The sequence below is a fragment of the Pleurodeles waltl genome, chromosome 6, assembly GCF_031143425.1.
Source record: "Pleurodeles waltl isolate 20211129_DDA chromosome 6, aPleWal1.hap1.20221129, whole genome shotgun sequence".
NCBI lineage: Eukaryota > Metazoa > Chordata > Amphibia > Caudata > Salamandridae > Pleurodeles > Pleurodeles waltl.
The window spans coordinates 1,693,072,185-1,693,090,108 of record NC_090445.1 but is presented as its reverse complement, the minus strand read 5'-3'; the positions used below and the strand labels follow the sequence as shown (position 1 = coordinate 1,693,090,108).

General features: G+C 40.2%; 1 long non-coding RNA gene across 2 annotated transcripts in view; it reads left to right on the top strand.

The window, feature by feature from the left end:
* The window catches only part of LOC138301362 (uncharacterized), a 285,033-nt gene that overhangs the window by 168,267 nt on the left and 98,842 nt on the right, over positions 1-17,924 (top strand). The window contains exon 4 of one of the 2 annotated variants that reach the window (XR_011205096.1): positions 13,488-13,559. The exons of the other annotated variant lie outside the window; for it this stretch is intronic. This is a non-coding gene — a long non-coding RNA (uncharacterized lncRNA). The remainder of the gene's footprint in view (positions 1-13,487; positions 13,560-17,924) is intronic. 2 annotated transcript variants of the gene reach the window in all.

Below are 17,924 nucleotides of genomic sequence, written 5' to 3'. Positions count from 1 at the left end.
TGTTACCTTGCACAGTTGTCCCCAAGGTATCCTTCGGGAAGTTCCATATGAGCTGACTGCAAGAGGAAGATCCTGTGGCATGATTGGATGAACCATGCTCATCTGAAGGTTACTCAAATTTGTCACTGTCAAGGACAGGCAGCTCTTAACACTTATGGCCTGATTTAGAGTTTGGTGGAGGGGGTTACTCCATCACAAATATGACTGATATCCCATTTGCTGTATTAAGATCCCATAATAGCCTATGAAGATTGTAATATGGCAGATGGGATATCTGTCATGTTTGTGACGGAGTGACCTATCTGTCAAACTATAAATCAGGCCCTTAGTCTGATCCTGGATGTTGTTTACCTCTTGTGTCTCAGGATATTTTATACCACTGCAGTCCAGTTGGATTGGCCTTGCTCTCCTTTAGTATTTCTAATGCTTCAAGGCTGGGTTTAGCAGTCAGATTATACCCAGGATGAAGCAGAAGGCTTGAAACTTGGATATGATAAGACCCATTATCACATACAATAAAATGAGCATCAAGTCAAAGCTATACAGTAGCTTTAAAAACACATGTTGGCAAAGACAGTCATTTGGCTTTAGAATACCAGAAAGGCACTTACTAATCCTTAGTAACAAAGGCCCAATGTAGAGTTTGGCAGAGAGGGTACTCAGTCTCAAACATGTTGGAGTACCCTCTCTATGAACCTGAAGGTCCACCCACCAAATTTAGTGACAGGCAGACATTCAGTATGTCGACGGCCGAGACCACATCATCTCTGCCACCAACATACACCTCCAACAGCCCGACAGAGTACAGGCCATGCGAGGTGTTGCTGTTTGTCCGCCCACCCTATTTAGAGTAGGCGAACAAATGCCAAGTTTTCACTGTTCATCACTGCGATAAAACCTGGTGTTAAATCTACAAAATGACCCAAAGCCAAGGACAAAAAAAAACATGGCGAGGGGGTCATTGCTTATTTTCAAAAACAAAATCACGCTGTGGGAATTTGTTTTTGAAAATAAAAAAGAATCTCAACAGTTTGCCGAACAGCTATGTCATGGGAGGTGTCTATCTAACTTTCAATCAATTTACAGGTACCACTGTTACCGTTTTGCAACAATTAATTCCTATTAGCATAGACATATTTAACATGTGTCTTTTTCTTAATTTTAAAAAATCCAAATGGTATTTTAATAAGAATATTGAAGTTTACATAAGTGGATTGTGTTATCACTGATGTCATTTCAGATGTCATCAGTGATGTCACTGACCATGTCATGAATGATTTAATATGTCAAGTCATTAGCAGTGCAGGGTGCGGCGTAAGTTATAGTTTGTTCAGGTAACTATAACTGCTGAATTTCTGTGGTTTTATTCATTTAAAAATCTGCGCCTATCTATAATGTACCTCTAACCTTTGTGGTTTTCAGTGAATTTCTATGTTTTTTTTAGATTATATTTCCTAACTAGAACATCCCTGTAACCGTTTTTTCAGTGAATTTCTATGGTTGAAAAAAAAAGATTAATTCCTAACTATAACGTTCCATGTCCAGCGTGAGAATAAAGTAAGTAGGGGCTAAAGTCAGATAAACTGTTGGTTCTCTGGGGCTTGTTGTGATAACTTTAATTATTTAAAACATAGGGCCTTATTACAACTTTGGCAGAGGGGGTTAATCCGTCTCAAATGTGATGGATATCCCACCCGCTGTATTACGAGTTCATTATATCCTATGGAACTCGTAATACAGTGGGTGGGAAATCCGTCACATTTGGGATGGATTAACCCCATCCGCCAAAGTAGTAATCAGGCCCATAGTGTTCTGAGTCTTTATGGGTGATATTCCCTTGTGTGGAGTGTGTTTATGTGTAACATTCAAATGCCTTACTTGTGATAAGTTGAGAGACAGTGTACTAAGTGTGAAATAAGTACATCCATGTCAAAAATGCCACACTTTTCTTGTATGTAATAGTAAAGCGGGCTTTAAAAGATGCACAGCCTGAAAAAATGTAATGACCTTTTAACAGAAATAGTATTGAGAGCTGAAACTATAAGCCTGCATTTGCATCCTGGTGTGTAAAGTATGAAGAGTAGAGGAAGACGCAAGAGCCACCTTAGCGCAGCAGGGAGCAACATGCTTTTTCTTGCTATCCTCCTAGTTTTATTGTCTGCTCCCCTCCTGCTTCCATTATTCCATCCCTTGTCCATAGCAGCTCCAGTGAGTGAAAAACAAAATACTGGTGGCTTAGTTTTTTTTTTTTCTTTTTTGGGATTTGTGACTCCGTCGCGGGCCATCCCGATCTGTACAGCAGATTCGGTGTGATTTTTAGCAATACCTAAAAACATATATGTACACTATAAAAATCATGTTTAAGGTTAGTGATTTATTGCAATGACATGAAAACTTAAATTATAGTAAGTAATTGTACATTAGAAGGTTGTTTTATTACAAATGTACAGATTTGTGATGACGTCACGTCAACATCACTGCCAATCCCATGTGACAAAGAAAGAAAAGGATTTCATTAGTTTAAACACCTTTCAACCTTCTGTAGAGGAAGTCCCTTCCAGTTGTTTTCCTTTGGGTGTGGTTCTTCCGTTGACCTCTTGTACACAGAGATCTGTAACTGTTTTTTATGTGGTGTTTTTGTCAACTGTTTGAAAAAGGCATTTTCCAGCAATCAGCAGCTGGAGCAGCACCACTCCTCAGACTCTTCTTCTGATTAGGATCATTCTGCACCTAAAAAAGAATCTATTGTGTGGAAACACTTTCACATTCTCTCTGGTGAGAAATACGTCATCCCAAAGCAGGTGCAATGTACTCTCTGAGAAAGTTCTTATCAAGGGGTACGTCTAAAAAAATACTCACATAATTTTAGTTCCATGCTAAAAGATCTCAAGACTCTCTAAACAGGGTCGCAATTTTAAGGAATCGCTATTTTAGCGATTCCTTAAAATTGCTTTCAGAATGCCTTTGATACATTCTGAAATGGCTTTTTGCATTCGCAAACGGGCATTCGCACCGTTTGCGAATGCAAAAAGCTTTGATACATCTGGCCCTGTGTGTTTTGTTTTCACAGTTTATTTTTCACAGTTGCTGTTTTTGCAAAAAAACTAAGGTTTCTGTTAGAACCACCTTTTCTGCTTTAAAGAAAGGCAAACTATATGCTACATGTTTGTGAACGAATCTGTGAATATATTTTTCTGTATGTCTATATAGTTTGTTTGACTGACTGGCTGTTTCGTTCTTTGTATGGGTTTGTGAGTGTTTGTGTGGCTGCATCAGTGTGTGGCTGTGTGTCAGTAACTGAATCAGTGTGTGACTGACTGTCTCAGTGACTATATCAGTGTTCGGGTGAGTGTGTCAGTGGTTGTTTTGGTGTTTGGCTTGGTGTGTAAGTGGCTGTATCTGTGAGTGGGTGGGGTGTCAGTGACTGCATCGAAGTGTGTTTGGATGTGTCATTGGCTGAATCCATGTTTGCCTGGGTTTTTGAGAGTGTTTGGTGAGTGGATAAGTGGCTGTATCAGTGTTTGACTGGGTGTGAAAGTGACTGTATTTGTATGTGAGTCGGTGTGTGATTAGCGGCATCGGTGTGTGCCTGGATGTTTCAGTACCTATATCGGTGTGTGGCTGAGTGTGTCAGTGGCTGTATCAGTGTGCATGGGTGTGTCAGTGCCAATATCGGTGTGTGTATGCATGTTTGAGAGGCTGTGTGGGGTTTGGCTGAGTGCGTCAGTGGCTGTATTGGTGTTTGGTTGGGTGTGTCACTGGCTGTATTGGTGTTTGGCTGGGTGTGTAAGTGGCTGTATCTGTGTGTGGCTGGGTGTGTCACTGGCTCTATCAGTGTTTGCTTGCGTGTTTTAGAGGCTGTATTGGTGTATGGGTGGGCGTGTGAGTGACTGAATCTGTGTTTGACTGGTTGAGCAAGTGACTGTATTAGTGTGTGAGTGGTTGTATGATTGGTTGAATCGGTGTGTACCTGGGTGTATCAGTGGGTGTTTGAGAGGCTGTATGAGTGTTTGGGTGGGTGTGTCAGTGGCTGTATCGGTGTTTGGCTGGGTTTTTGGTGGCTGTATCGGTGTGACTGAGTATGTCAGTGGCTGTAACAGTGTTTGTCTGGGTGGGTGTATGTGGCTAGGTGTGTGAGTGGCTGTATCAGTGTGTGCCTGGATGTGTCAGTGGCTTTATCGGTGTGTTCCTCGGTGTGAACTCTGAAAATATTATGTTATGGAACAACACTGAAAGAACTAATTAGTAAAGTACATCACTCCAGTAGATGGTGCTATTGAGTTGTATAAAAAGAAAAAAACACAACTATGAATTAGTATTACAATTTATAAAATTACAAAATAAATTTACAATTTCTAGATTGCATAACTTCATAATACGAAAAATAAATCACTGCACATTTCTTATGCTGTAATGCTATGTTGCAGTAAAAATAAACATTTCATTTCCCCTTTTTTACTGTTCTCAGGTTCTATACTTATACACCATAAAAGATGTACTGTATAAAGAATCATCCATGAACAGTGGGGAATAAACAATCATATAGATAGATTGTAGAAAAAAATCCCAAAACTGTACACTGTCATTGCAATTAAGTAACATTTTGCATTGCACTCACTAAAATTTTTGTAAACAAATATTTTACCTGTACTTGCTCTACTAATTAAAAAAAATGTATGCTGAAAAGGAGAGCTTCAAAGCACACCGGTGTATACAAAATCCTTATAGAGACATCACTCCTGGTAGGCCATATGATGTCATGAATACTGATAATGTATCTGCTCTGCATTGTTGTAGCATTATAATCGGATACTTGCTCCTTCTTTGTAAATGTAATATTGAGACAAGATCTGTTGAGCAATTTGGACAAGTATTGTTTTGTATAGCTTGTTTCAACAATCAGTCCAAGCTCACTGTTTTTCAGTCTGGTAATGATGATTAAACAAAACATTCTGAATCTATTTCTGTACTTGTTGTGTGTGACCAATCTTCACACTTATGGTTCCATGAGTAACTAAGCCCAAATAAATCATCCACAGCTCTTGCCTCTTTTTCTAAAACACCAAACGTTGCCATTATGAACTATGTGCGTCCGCTTGAGTGTTTCGTGTAAATTGTGCACATCCAGTACATACATCAACAAGGTCTCAAATGTATGATGCACAATAGAGTTTAGTTCTAAAACTACCCAAACATTGCCACAAACCACACAGTTCAGAAGACAATGCCTTCTGTCGCTTCTGTTCAACAGCATGTACAAAATGAAGTAATTCAAAAAGTACATTTAGAACAACTTTAGCATAGCAGGTAACACCAGAGGAGTTTGACAACTGGTAACAAACAATATCTCCCTTATTGTCATTTTTTTGTTTCTTAACAACCTTCTTGTTCTCTTTCTTTTTTTTCTTCTCAACAACATCACTATACTGCTTTGAACGTTACTACTTTATACAGATGGTGTGTTTTTCATAAACTGGACTCTGTCCTAAATGAGTAGCATAAAGACTTCCTAATGCATTTTATGCATTTACACAACTTGGATCTGAATTTACTTTCCCGTCATCAAGAGGAAGTAGATACAAACCGGACTATGGGGGTCATTTTGACCCCCGTGGTAAAAACCGCCTACCGCTGTGGCGACGGCTGCCAAAAGACCATTGTCGCGGCTACCAGCCGCCTGCCGGATTATGACCACAGACGGATTTCCACCAGTAGGATGGTGCAAATCCGGCTGTGGCCATGCCGGCAGATGGCGGTAAGGTGGCTCTGCTGCCAGCAGCAGCACCACACCAGTAGACCGACGCCGGACGTATTATGAGAATAATTCAGCCTGGCGGTGTTCTGCTGGCGGACGCTGCTGCTGGCAGCAGCGCCCGTCCCGTCTCCTTCCGGAGGACCCGCTAAATACAGGTAGGTCGGGTGCCCTGACAGGGGAGGGGGGTGGGGGGTGTTGTGTGTGTGTGGGGGAGTGTATGTCTGTACGTGCATGGATGCAGGTGTGTGTTGTGTGTTGTGTGATTGTGCATGTATGGATGTGTGAGTGCATGTATGTTGAGTTGTGTGAATGTGTGAATGCGTGTCTGCGTGTATGTATGTAAGTGAGTGGGGATGTGTCTGTGTGAATGGATATATGCATACGTGTATGAATGTTAGAATGGGTGTGTATGCATGTGTGAACGGAGGTGCATGTATGAAGGGGGGTCTGGAGAGGAAAGGGGACACAGGGGAAGCCTGGAAGGGGGGGGGGAAGACCCCTATCAGTGGCAGGGAAGGGAAAGGACATGGTTTTCGTGGTGGTAAGCATGCAACGAAAACCATGGCAGTACGCGGGGTCATAATCCCGCTGGCAGGCAGGCAAGTGAGGTCCGCTGGGCTGGAGAGTGAAGTCTCCAGCCCAGCGATCGTTACCGCCGTGGCAGCCCTGTGGTACATTGGCGGTTTGGCTTTAGCCAAACCACCAATTTCATAATATAGAGAAAAGTACTGCCAGACTGTTGGCAGTACTTTCCTCCACATTAACGCCGACCACCGGGGTCATAATGACCCCCTATGTCCTTAACCTGAGACAAAACTACATATAATATACCTTACTTAAACACTGTATGACCAGTATTAATAAATGCTGCATCTACACTTAAACCTTGATATTTAGCATATGATAGCGAAACTGGAACCTGTTTCTGTCTCACAAATAAGTCTTTCAATAGCAAAAAACATACAATGAACCTTACAGTCTGCTTTACACTATCAATCTGATCAAATGTAATCACCAAAAATTCCACCACATTCCAATTGGGAAAGGTCATGAAATCAATAGCCTTACCCATAGCACCATTAACTAATCCTCCCTCAACATTTACATTTTGTCTCAATATTTTTCTACATTTCTTGCAACCACTTAAACATTTCTCCAATCCGGAAGTTCATGAGACAGACAGCTCCAATTAATCCAGTTTTGCTTGTAACTTTTTATTTAGGAATACTGTCACTCCCTAGTTTTCCATTGTGGCCATTGCCATCAGTTGCAATTTTGTTTCTTTCTCTAATTCCAGCAATTCTTTGTTGAAATAGGCATACTCCTGCAGTGTAGGCACTAGGCACACAACTGGTTTTCCATCTTCTTTGAAAGTGAACATTAGCTCTGCTACTGTCTTGTTCATTGGAAACTGTTTTTTAAGAAGCCATCTTTCAAGCAGATGCATTCCCTCTTTTGAAAGAATTCTTTTGAAAGAAAACTTAATATCCATCAGAATATTTCCATATTCAACTTCAGAAGTTTGTCGCATATTCCTAAGTAATTCTTTGTATTATAAGTATAACCAAATACTCACATTTCCAGTGCCTCCCAAAGAATGCCAAGTTTCATCATGAACCAGTGCTTTTAACACAGTCTAACCTTTGACACATACAAGTTGTAGTAGATCTCCAAAAACAATCAAGTTTTTTTCTCCCAATAGGACATCACAGTCTGTTCTCAGAATCTGTTGCATTCTCAAATGTATAAAGGCAAGAATTAAGTTTGGGACCATGCTCACCTAATCATTGATTATAAGTTTTAACTTTTTAACACATTCTTGTCACTGCATGGCAATCTTCACTAGATAACATTTGGTATTCCAGTTTGTTGTCATGTTCCACGGGTAGCATCAAAAGTCTATGTGAAGTAATTCCTTTAATATTGTGTGCAGCTAATCCAGTGAATGCAATAACTACACATGACAAATTATACTCTGTAGTCTTCTGTAGAAAACCAGTGAGATATTGTTTTAAAAATGTTTATCTGCACCAGCTTGACTGCTGACATACAACAGTAGAGGCTTAAATGATATGCATGTACACTCTTTCTTATCATGGAGCAATTCATGCTCAACTCTGGCTTTCACCTCCGTATATATTTCTTTTTGCTTGATATTTAGTTATCCAACCAACTCCTTCAAATCATTTGCTTCCTGTCTTGCTTATTCCATTACAATCTCCACTTCATTTATTGCACAGGCAGCTTCATTGTCAATTAATAGCTTTCTAAGTGGATCTTGATTTAGAGGACCTGAAATGTGGCTGCTTTGTGAACTCTCCTTAGCTATCTCAGCAGCAGTTCTTCTCACTCAATGTCACATTTAACATTTTAAAAGAGGTAGGAAATACTGAATGTTATTCTTTGCAGCATTAAAAGAGTCTTCATAGCAGTCAAACTCTCCAAGTAATTGTGATTCAGAACACCAATGCGTAAACAGCCGTAGAAGTGCCAAATAGAAAAACTCTCTTTTTCAGATGTCTGCCAAGTCAGTTTTCTAAGGTTATTTAGACTGCCTTTGATGTGTTGTAAACAACCATCACAACCAACCACTGCAAATTTACCTTCATCTATATTTTCTGTTACATTATTTCTATATCTGTAGTTTTGAAGTATTTCAAAAAGACGAACATCTTCTAGATACAGACTCCTTTTTGAATAGTAAGTGTCCAACATGCTTGTTTTCACAATGTCTGTACTTTATGGTTAAAATTCTATGAGGTTCATTTCTTCAAAAATACTTCAATGCTCTATTTCATGTACATGCTAGGCCTAGACTCACCCAAACAATTTTTTTTTACTTAGAGTGTAGACTAGCTGAACTCAAGAGATCACAGCTCCTATAGGATCCAATTTCCCTGGGTCAAAGCATCTTCAAACCGAAGCTTTACAATTTCTTTGTAACAGAAGTTTCTGTAGAAATCTCGTCCCACATATCTTTCATCTCCTTCTTCTCAGATTTTGTTATCTATGAAGTTAGATAACGAGCAACAGCTATAGATTTGTCTGCAACAAACTGAATATCCATATTAGCATTCCGCATTTTCAGAATGACAGGATTGTAGTCATTAGTATATTTTGAAGCCTCTGTTCTCCTCAGGTTGTATGTGTTTTGGGGTGATTTTCGGGTAAGTGCATACATCACTACAGATAAAAAAAGCTGTTGACTCTTCCCTTTTGAAATAACAGGTCTTGAAAATCAAAATGACATTTTGTGTAAAATGTTCCTTTTTCTCTGTATTTCCGCTGATAGTACTTCAAATATCTATGTGATTGAAAATGCAGAACTGGCTGTTTATGCCTTTTGCTCACTGTGTTTGGGATGCTACATGTAACAATCAGTTTTATGAAATAAAGTACAGATTCATCCATGTCTGTTCCAAATTTTTATGCATCTTTTATCCACAACAGTATATGAATATTAGGAGCACCTCTTGCTTGGTACTCTTTACACCAAAAGAAATCAGGACTTCTCCAGGAGGTGTATTTTTTTGCAGATGAAGGACAGCATGGCTTGAAATCTGTGGTTAAAATACCTACAAACATTTGCAGTATCCAAAGAGCACAGTTCTCCTGCTGTCTTCAAAAGGATATCCTTAATGTTATTGTTGGCTTCTCTCAAAAAGTCATGTAATTCATCCCATGCATACTCTGCGCAACTCAGGGTCACAAACCAAGTTGGTGCACCTACATTTTGCAACATACACTTAAGTTCACCATGACGACGATACCATTACTCACTGTTCCCATGCTGGGATGCCATTAGATGTATCAAATTGTATTCCAACTTCTCTTCCTTTCTATTAGTTTTGTCTACACAGTTTATGGAGACATATTTTGTAGATTAACTCATGTCTTCAGAATATGGTTAACGGCATATGATAGTCCAGACAATCCACTTTCAAATAAGAGATGGAATATATATGGAATACTTTGTCAAAATCTAGGGTCCTCTGAATATAATCTTGTTGACCTATGCTAGGCTGCAGGTATTTGCACAGGGTGTTCATCATACCGTCTGCTTACACCAGTTGGAAACAGTTGTGGAAAACATTGAGCCTCTAAACTTTTCTCCCACACACTCACTAGAGCTCCTTTTGCTTGTTTCATCTGATACAGCTCAATAACATCTCCCATGATTTCTTTATAATGCACTGGATGGATACTGTTGTGTGCATATATTTGTTCATATCTACTTTTATTAACTGTTTCAAACTGTCCACTTGAAGTAAAAATGTCTTCTTCCGTGCAACTTCCATGTGCAAGAACATCTACATTTTTGTAATGCATATTATTCTGTTTGAGACAGAATGTAGCTTTCTTAACATTATTCACATCTACTAGTTCCTGCCAGATTATTTTGATTTTTTGTGGGCACACCATTCACTAGAATGACAAGTTGTTCTTCAAAATCTCTCTCTGCATACACAGTTTCAATATTGCATTTAACAACTTAAGGTTAGTACACAACTCTACCTTTAAGGTATTTCTGTAGCTCAGTAGGTGACAGTTTCCCAGTCTTTGATTCCATATGAACTATAGCTTGAAAAAGATATATAAATTATACCAATATTGATTCAAATACATTTCGATATCAAAGTTCCTCTTGTTTTGAACCAACTCTAACCTATTATGTACTGCTCTTGCAGGCATTTTGGTGGCCTCTAATTTTATTATGGTCTGCTCTGGCAGGCTTTTTGTTGTCCTCTAATTTAACATAGCAGTACTTGCAGATGATCTGGCGGGTTGACCAATCAAAACGTTCTTCTACAAACAAGCACGCAAATTCTAGTCACTTTTCTCTGTATTCTTGTTCACTTTTCAAGAACACATCAACATTTCGAGTTTGGCCTTTGCAGTGAGTGCACTGACAACAAATACAATCATAATTTGGTTTCTCTGTAGAAACTGCATTGAACTTTGCTATTTCTTGTGCTGTTGTCAGTACTAATCTCTGTACTCTGCAGCTGAGCATATCAACGTCTTAATTTGTTCAGACTCCACCTCGGTTCCAAAGAAATGTAACTGAATATCTTCACAAACACTTTATACCTCCAATACAATATGGTACATAAATGCTTTGTTTATTTGTCCTGAACACAATGCAGAACTTTTAACACAATAAAGTCATCTAACTACATTTTACATTTTTGAATGATGAACAACCAACATTCACAAATGATGAAAGGTGCTTGTGCACACTTTCTTGGACAAACATGCCAAAGAGTGCCCTTGTGAAATAATGTATTCCCTCACTTCGCATTGATCTAAACCTTACAAGATTCCAATTTTTTGCTTCACACTTTTACTTGGAAATGTTTTTAGAACATTTTGTAATATATCAATTGATTCCTGATGAACACTACAAATAATACTGCAGTCCCATTTATACACCGGAGCATTTCTACACCTTTCTTGAACCGCTAGAGTTATCTCCTCCTATACATTTCTATGATCCATTTCCTCTTTTGCAACAGGAATACCATCTGTTTCTTCATGGCATCAGCCAGTTGTTTCAACTGTATGCAGTAATGCGTTCTCTTGTAAGTAGCTTGCTTCATTAAAGAACGCCTCTGTACTAGATGTATGCTTCCATTCTCCTTTGAACCTTTTGCATAAGTTATTTTTATTAATAAGTCATTTTTTTGTTTTTTTTTCCATAGAAAACACTGTTTTATCCAGAGTTTTCATTTTGTTTAGTATCAAGATAAGTACTGTACACTTAACGGCAAATGCCTTATCAACTGCACTCTCTATTTGTTCTATTTGCTTCTATACTGGCCTTCTTCTCTTATACTGCTTTATGTTTTGTACCAAATTCTATATTACCCTATATTTCTGAGCATTTGAATTGTTGTTAGATTAAATTTTTTTAGAAATTTGTTCGTTTTGAATATGACATACTCCTTTTCCTTTCTGAGTTGGTATTAAAGCTTCCTTTTTATTTGCAATATTTTCCACATTTTTCATTTTTCTACATACTGTTTTAAAAATCTCCTTAGTTCTCTTACCAGCAGTTCTTTTTTTCCACTATGTTTTCTCAGTCATGTCCTTTTTTCATCTCAGTTTTATGCACCTAGTACTGTTTTTTCTGCTTTTTTCTCTTCTCTTTTGTTCTTTTGCATTGTAAATCATCCTCTTTCAAAACAAGTATTTGTCTGAAAACCAAATACAGAATACATAATACATTTGGCATTAGTTGATATGTTATTATATTACATACCTCAAGGAAGTGGATATCTACATAATTGATTTTATCAGTGTTTCTTTCCATTCCATGGGTATTAAACATAACAGCTATACTCCCTCTCAACCAGGAATTACAGTTTATTGTATTGTAAAAGGTATCTACTAATGTTATCCTATAAGAGTAGTAAGCCTGACAATCACAAACAAAAAGCTTGCAAATTTTTCACTACCAGCTCCTTTAAAGCTTAAAAGTATATTTCTTACCTTTTACGTACATAGCATCATGGCCTATAGATTAACTAGGGCTTAATTTACTGGTGACATGTTTGAAAAGGGGAACTTAAAGCTTAGCAAAGGGTTTTTAACTGCCAAGGTAAAGTCACATTTTAAACCTTCACACAAAGACTCTGCAATTGCAGGCCTCAGATAGGTTTCACAAACTATTTGTGTGGATTAAACAATTATTGCTGCAGGCCCACTAGTACCATTTAATTTACAAGCCCTGAGAATAGGTTGTGAATTCTACTAAAGGGCTTACAGATAAACTAAGTATCCCAATTATAGATAAAAAAACAACCTTATGTCTGAGAGAGCAGGTGCAGAACCGGAATCTGAGGACTGTCTCTCAAAGTACATGAGCGAGGTGTAGGTTTTTCTACATTTCTCTGAGTACCATAAAGCAATACAAAATATTCCTATCTTGATCAAGAAGGCAAACAGTTGTCACAGAGTTATAAATACAGTTCCAAATAATTAATGCAGGTGGGCCTTGACCTTGCATGGACACAGTGTGAGCCAGTGAGTATGTGTACAGATGTCTGGCCTGAGGGGCACGTGGTCACTGCATGTACTATGTGTGCTGTGTTCTGAATGCAGGTGTGTTCCTAACTACATTTGGCATTTAACTTTATGGTGTTTTGGGAATGCGCACACCCCTCTGGCCATGTGTGTTTTATTGGGGCCAATCTCTTGAGACCATTGTGGTGTTGCTGCGCCTATCTGTGGGATCTGATCTAAGTTCTCCTGTTTGTGCGTTTGCCTACCTGCTAAGTGTTACCCCACCTGTGACCTATCAGCCATTAACCTCAGGCTTAGGTCTCAGATCCTGCCTGACCATATACGTAGCAGGATGGAGGGTTGACGATGGGGAAATCTAATAATGGTGATGCAAATTCATTTGTATATATGAATGTATTGCTGTGTACATCAACATCAATGAATCCAATATTAACACTTCATCAACTCTTCCTAGGGTCCAAAGCTCAAGCTAAACATCCAAACAAATAAGGAGTATGTGACAAGTGCTGTAGTGATCCTGTTTGAGATGAAATAGCCAAGTCCAAGTGTGATTTTAATATCACAAAACCACTACAGATGTTTCTTCTTCTTCGGTTGAACCCACCAACGCAGTTATGATTCTACTTTTTGTCAATCCACGAGAGGCACTTTTTCTGTTTGCCTGACCCTGACAGTCAATTTGGTCTTCTCTGGCTGTTTCGCACAGCTCTTACAGGCTTGGACAGCAGGATATCAAAGCAGCACATAGAGTGTGATGTGCAGCAGCCTTCAACATCTGGCAAGTACAAAGACCATCCCATCTGAACCCCATAACCACTTTGCAATTGATCCTCTCTCTCCCTTTCTTTTTGTTTTCCACTTTCGCCCTATCTCTCATGCTCTTTGCCATTCTCCAACCTTTCATGTTACTCTTTCGATCCTTTCTGCCCCTTACTTCATTTTCTCAACTCCTTTGTTCTTTTAATATCAGTTCCTTTCTATATATGTATTTTCCTGTCTCTTCCATTATCCTTTCCTGTTTTCCCCTAGCTTGTATTTCTTGTTTATTTTCCCCTTCCATATGTGTCTTTTGCTCTTGCTTCCTTCTTGATTCTATCACCGCTTCCCCTCTAATTCTAGGTATTCCCATCCTTTTCATTTTCTCCATTCTTCTTCTTGTATCCTCCTCTTTTCTTTTCCCCGTACTGGGTCCTTTCCTCTGCTTCCACTCAATTGTTCCTTCTCCTTCACTGTTCATTTGCTTTACTCTCCCTTAATTTTCACTCTTGTTGTCTTAGTCTTTTTCTCACCATGCTGAATCCTAACCCGTCGTCAGTCCCTGTACACTCCGTTCTGTCTCCTACTTGGTTATTTATTACTCTCGGCCAAGGTGCATAGGACCATAGGATTCAGTTATTTTTAATGAATTTCAGTATCAAAATCAGCAATGGAGGAAGATTCTTATAGAATAGGTGCAGTGTAGTCAGGATGAGTTTAAGTTACTCACACCCATGGGAGATAGTCCATTGGCAATAGCGGAGTCACTTTCTTTCACACACACTCACAACAGGTACTAAACAGGTAGCACACACACATGACAGAGGCATCAGCTATGCAGGCTTCCCTCACACACAAAACACACAGCACAAGCAGCAGCATTGCAAGTGTCCTTCACACAGAAAGGGTGCAGGCAGGAGAGCAGCTTTGAAACTTACTCTCAAACAAATTGCACATTATAGTGAACAGCAGTGCAGGCCTCCTTATGAAAACAAGTCTATCGTGGGCAGCAGATGTGCAAGCTTCTCTCACACTAAACATGGAAACTCTGAGCATCAGCTGTAGAACTCCCCATCTTTACATAGATACAGGATGGTAAAGAATGAGCACTGAAACCATCCCTAAAAAAAGCAATGCACTATTAGAAACAAAGAGGAATGAGCAACCTTTCCATGAAAGGTGAAGCTTAGATGACAGCTATGAAAGCATCTTGCACTAAACTTGTAGAATACCACAGCAACAGCTCGAAAAGTGGTGCATAAGAAGCATGAAGGTAGGGGTCTACACAGCAGCTAAGAGGCAGCATGTCATGTGACCTTCAGCAAGCCCTGACTTTTATCCAAAAGCCCTATGCAGACAGGAATCCCTAATTGTATATTTAAAAGATAGAAAACTAAATATACCGGAATGCAGTTATGTTGGGTAAGCAGCTTGTGCTAGCTGGTGGTTTCACTTTTTGAACACCTTCTTTTGCTCCTTTTTCGGTATGATTGGGAGTATTCAGAATCAACGTACAAGCTGCCAGTGTGTGGGTAAAAAATAGACTGGATAGAAGTTTAGGGAGGGGAAGTGCCCAGTCTCACTTTATAGTCACCAAAACACAATATGGTGGTAAATATACAGTCTCTGAAGAAGCATCAGTAAGAAAGTGAAACTAACTGGTAGCCAGCCCACCCCACCCCACCTCGGAGCGGTAGCAGGAAAAAGGCCCACCAAGTCTGCCGAATTGCTTGAGTCAGTCCTCCTTTGCCCTTTTAGAAAGTAATCTGCTGAAAGTCCAGGGGCGGCTCCTCCTTTACGGCAGAGGAGTGTTGCCCCCCCCCTGCCAGCAGCGGCAGCTGCAAAACCTTTAAAAGAAAATAATAATAAATCTAGTTTATTATTGTTTTCATTTAAAGAGGCGGGGCCATGGGGTTGACGAGCAGTGATGCTTGGCAGGCCGTCTCAGGCCAGCCAAAGACACACGCGAATTGTGCTCTCTCCAGTCCGGCAACACTGTTGCGGGGCTGGAGAGAGCTTGCACAGGCTCCCAGTCTGCCTGGGAGCACCCTGGCTGGGCGCTCCCTGCCAATCCTGATGCTTCTTTGAGCAGAGTCAGGATTGGCAGCAGGGCAGGCTGGGAGCCTGTGCCTGCCTGCAGCAGAGGAGCGGTGCGGCAGCAGAGAAGGTAAGTGTTTTTTTAAATTTAATAAATAGAATGTTTATTCCCTCCGCATGCTGCCCCGCCTCTTCTGTGCCCCGCGAGCCGCTCCTGTCATAGTCCTGTCCTTTTCAAGCTTTGCCCTCATGCACAGCTGGTGTTTAATTTACACAACTACCTTGCAACATTTAGGTTGCTTTTTAATTAATCTACAGCCAGATCGCTTTAGCCGTGGGTGGTCCCTCTGACACAGAAGGTGCGGGGTGCTCCACTGCACTGCAGGGCCTCAGATACGCCCCTGTTTTACGTAAGTAAAAACTTAAAATTTGTTAACATTTGTAAACTCTCTTTGCTTTGGTGAAATTTTGTATTGGAATTGGAATTGACTTTACTAAGTATTGCCAAAGCAAAGAGGTCTTGTCTCTATAAAGTTGAGCTGTTGGTTTACCAATTTTAGTGTGGTACGCGTGAGCTGAGTTACATTTAGGTGTCTGGGTGAGTTCTCATTCAGGAAGGGTGCTCATAATGTGGCACGAATGAGAGCTCTGAGGCTGATGGCAATGTGAGTCAGTGGGCCATAACAGTGTTAAGATTACATGCTCATCCAATCATTGACCTCTCTCCAGTGTGCACATAGTGATGCTCACATATGTACTATTTCTAATTACCAATTCGAAATTCTTTGTTATTCATTTATATCAAACTGCAAACTTAGGCCATGCCCCTTTTTAGAGATCTCCCCACACGCTTTTTACCCCAATTTCAACACTGTGGTCAACACTAGGCTTTTCATACAGACAGATAAAAGGTGTGTAGGTCCCAGGGCTCTTCACCATGCTCCTTTAGAAGTGGAGCTGCAGTATTTGGTCCCCCACAAAGTTGATCTAAAAGTCTTGCAGGATTGTACAAAGCCAGTCGTCAGCTTTTCTGGGAGTCAAGCATAAAAGGTGAAATATGTGGAGCCTGGAGTGAAAGTAATAATAAGGGTAGGGAGGAATAGAGGAGGACAGGGATGAGGGAAGAAACAAGGGGGGGGCACCACAGAGGGTGGAGCTCAAGCAAAATGCAGTGTAAATGGGGAAAGCAAACAAATGGAGAGAGAGGGGGGGGAGAGGGAGAGAAAGAGAGAGAGCGAGAGAGCAACGTGACACAAGGGGAAGGAATGTAAATGGGTGAGAGACCAATGGATGCAGGTGGGGGAAAAACATGCTAGCAACGGAGAGAGCTCAACACGAAGTACAGAAGGGGAAAAGAAGCACATTAGGGAGACAGGTGGAAAACACATTCACTCTCATTAAGTGCTCAAACAAAAAGAAAAAAGCATCACGTGAAAAATTAACAGTAGATGAACACAAGTAATGTGTCCATGCCCTGGAGGAAGGACCTACAGAAGCAGAGGAAGGAAAGTCCATACAACCTAACGAATAAGAAGCAAGCAAATAAGAGTGACACTGAAGCCAGCCAATGGCAAGCAAAGGATGGACTCTAAGGCCTCTGTAAGCTATCAATACATTTTGCAAAAAGAAAGTGCATGTTCTGTCTAGTAGATGAGACGTACAAAAAGAGGAGGGCGAGGATAATTAGGGAGTAAAACTTCTGACGCATGATTGACTGTTCTCTCACAGAAATCCACTCCGACAGGCTGTTGTCCAGTAGAGTCTCCAGGTAGCAGTGCTCATCCTTTGGAAACTCTTGAATTCAGCCTCGACATCATCTTCATTTCAAAGGAAGTGTCTTGGATGTGCCACACAGTAGAAGATAATGGTGCTCCATTAGAATAGAAGGGAACTGAGTTTTAATCACTGCCAAACTGGGAACCAAAAACAACCCTGGTAAACACAATCCAGCTCAGCCCTACACTGGAGTGAGAATAAGGAGCAACCCAAAAGCTCTTCAGATCTTTTTGGCTCGAAGGATGGGGGGAGTGGTTTCTCCTCCAAAGATAATTGTGATAAAATGTTGAGGTGGGGAAACTGAAAGGGTTGAAAGGTAGTTCACAAAAGTGTAGGTGTGAGATTTTGCATGGCCTAACATTTCTCAAAATCTACACTGCATCTCTCTTCACTTCTACATTCCTCTACGAGTAGATTCTCAGCTACAGGTTCAGCTCAGAGTTTTCTCTGCTTCCTTAGATTGAACAGGGTATGTCATTACAATTTCTACAAATGTCCCAATCTTGGGCCATAGACATCAAACTAGGCACATCTTACAGGCTGACAGCTGTGCTGCAGCTGAGGTTACAGACAC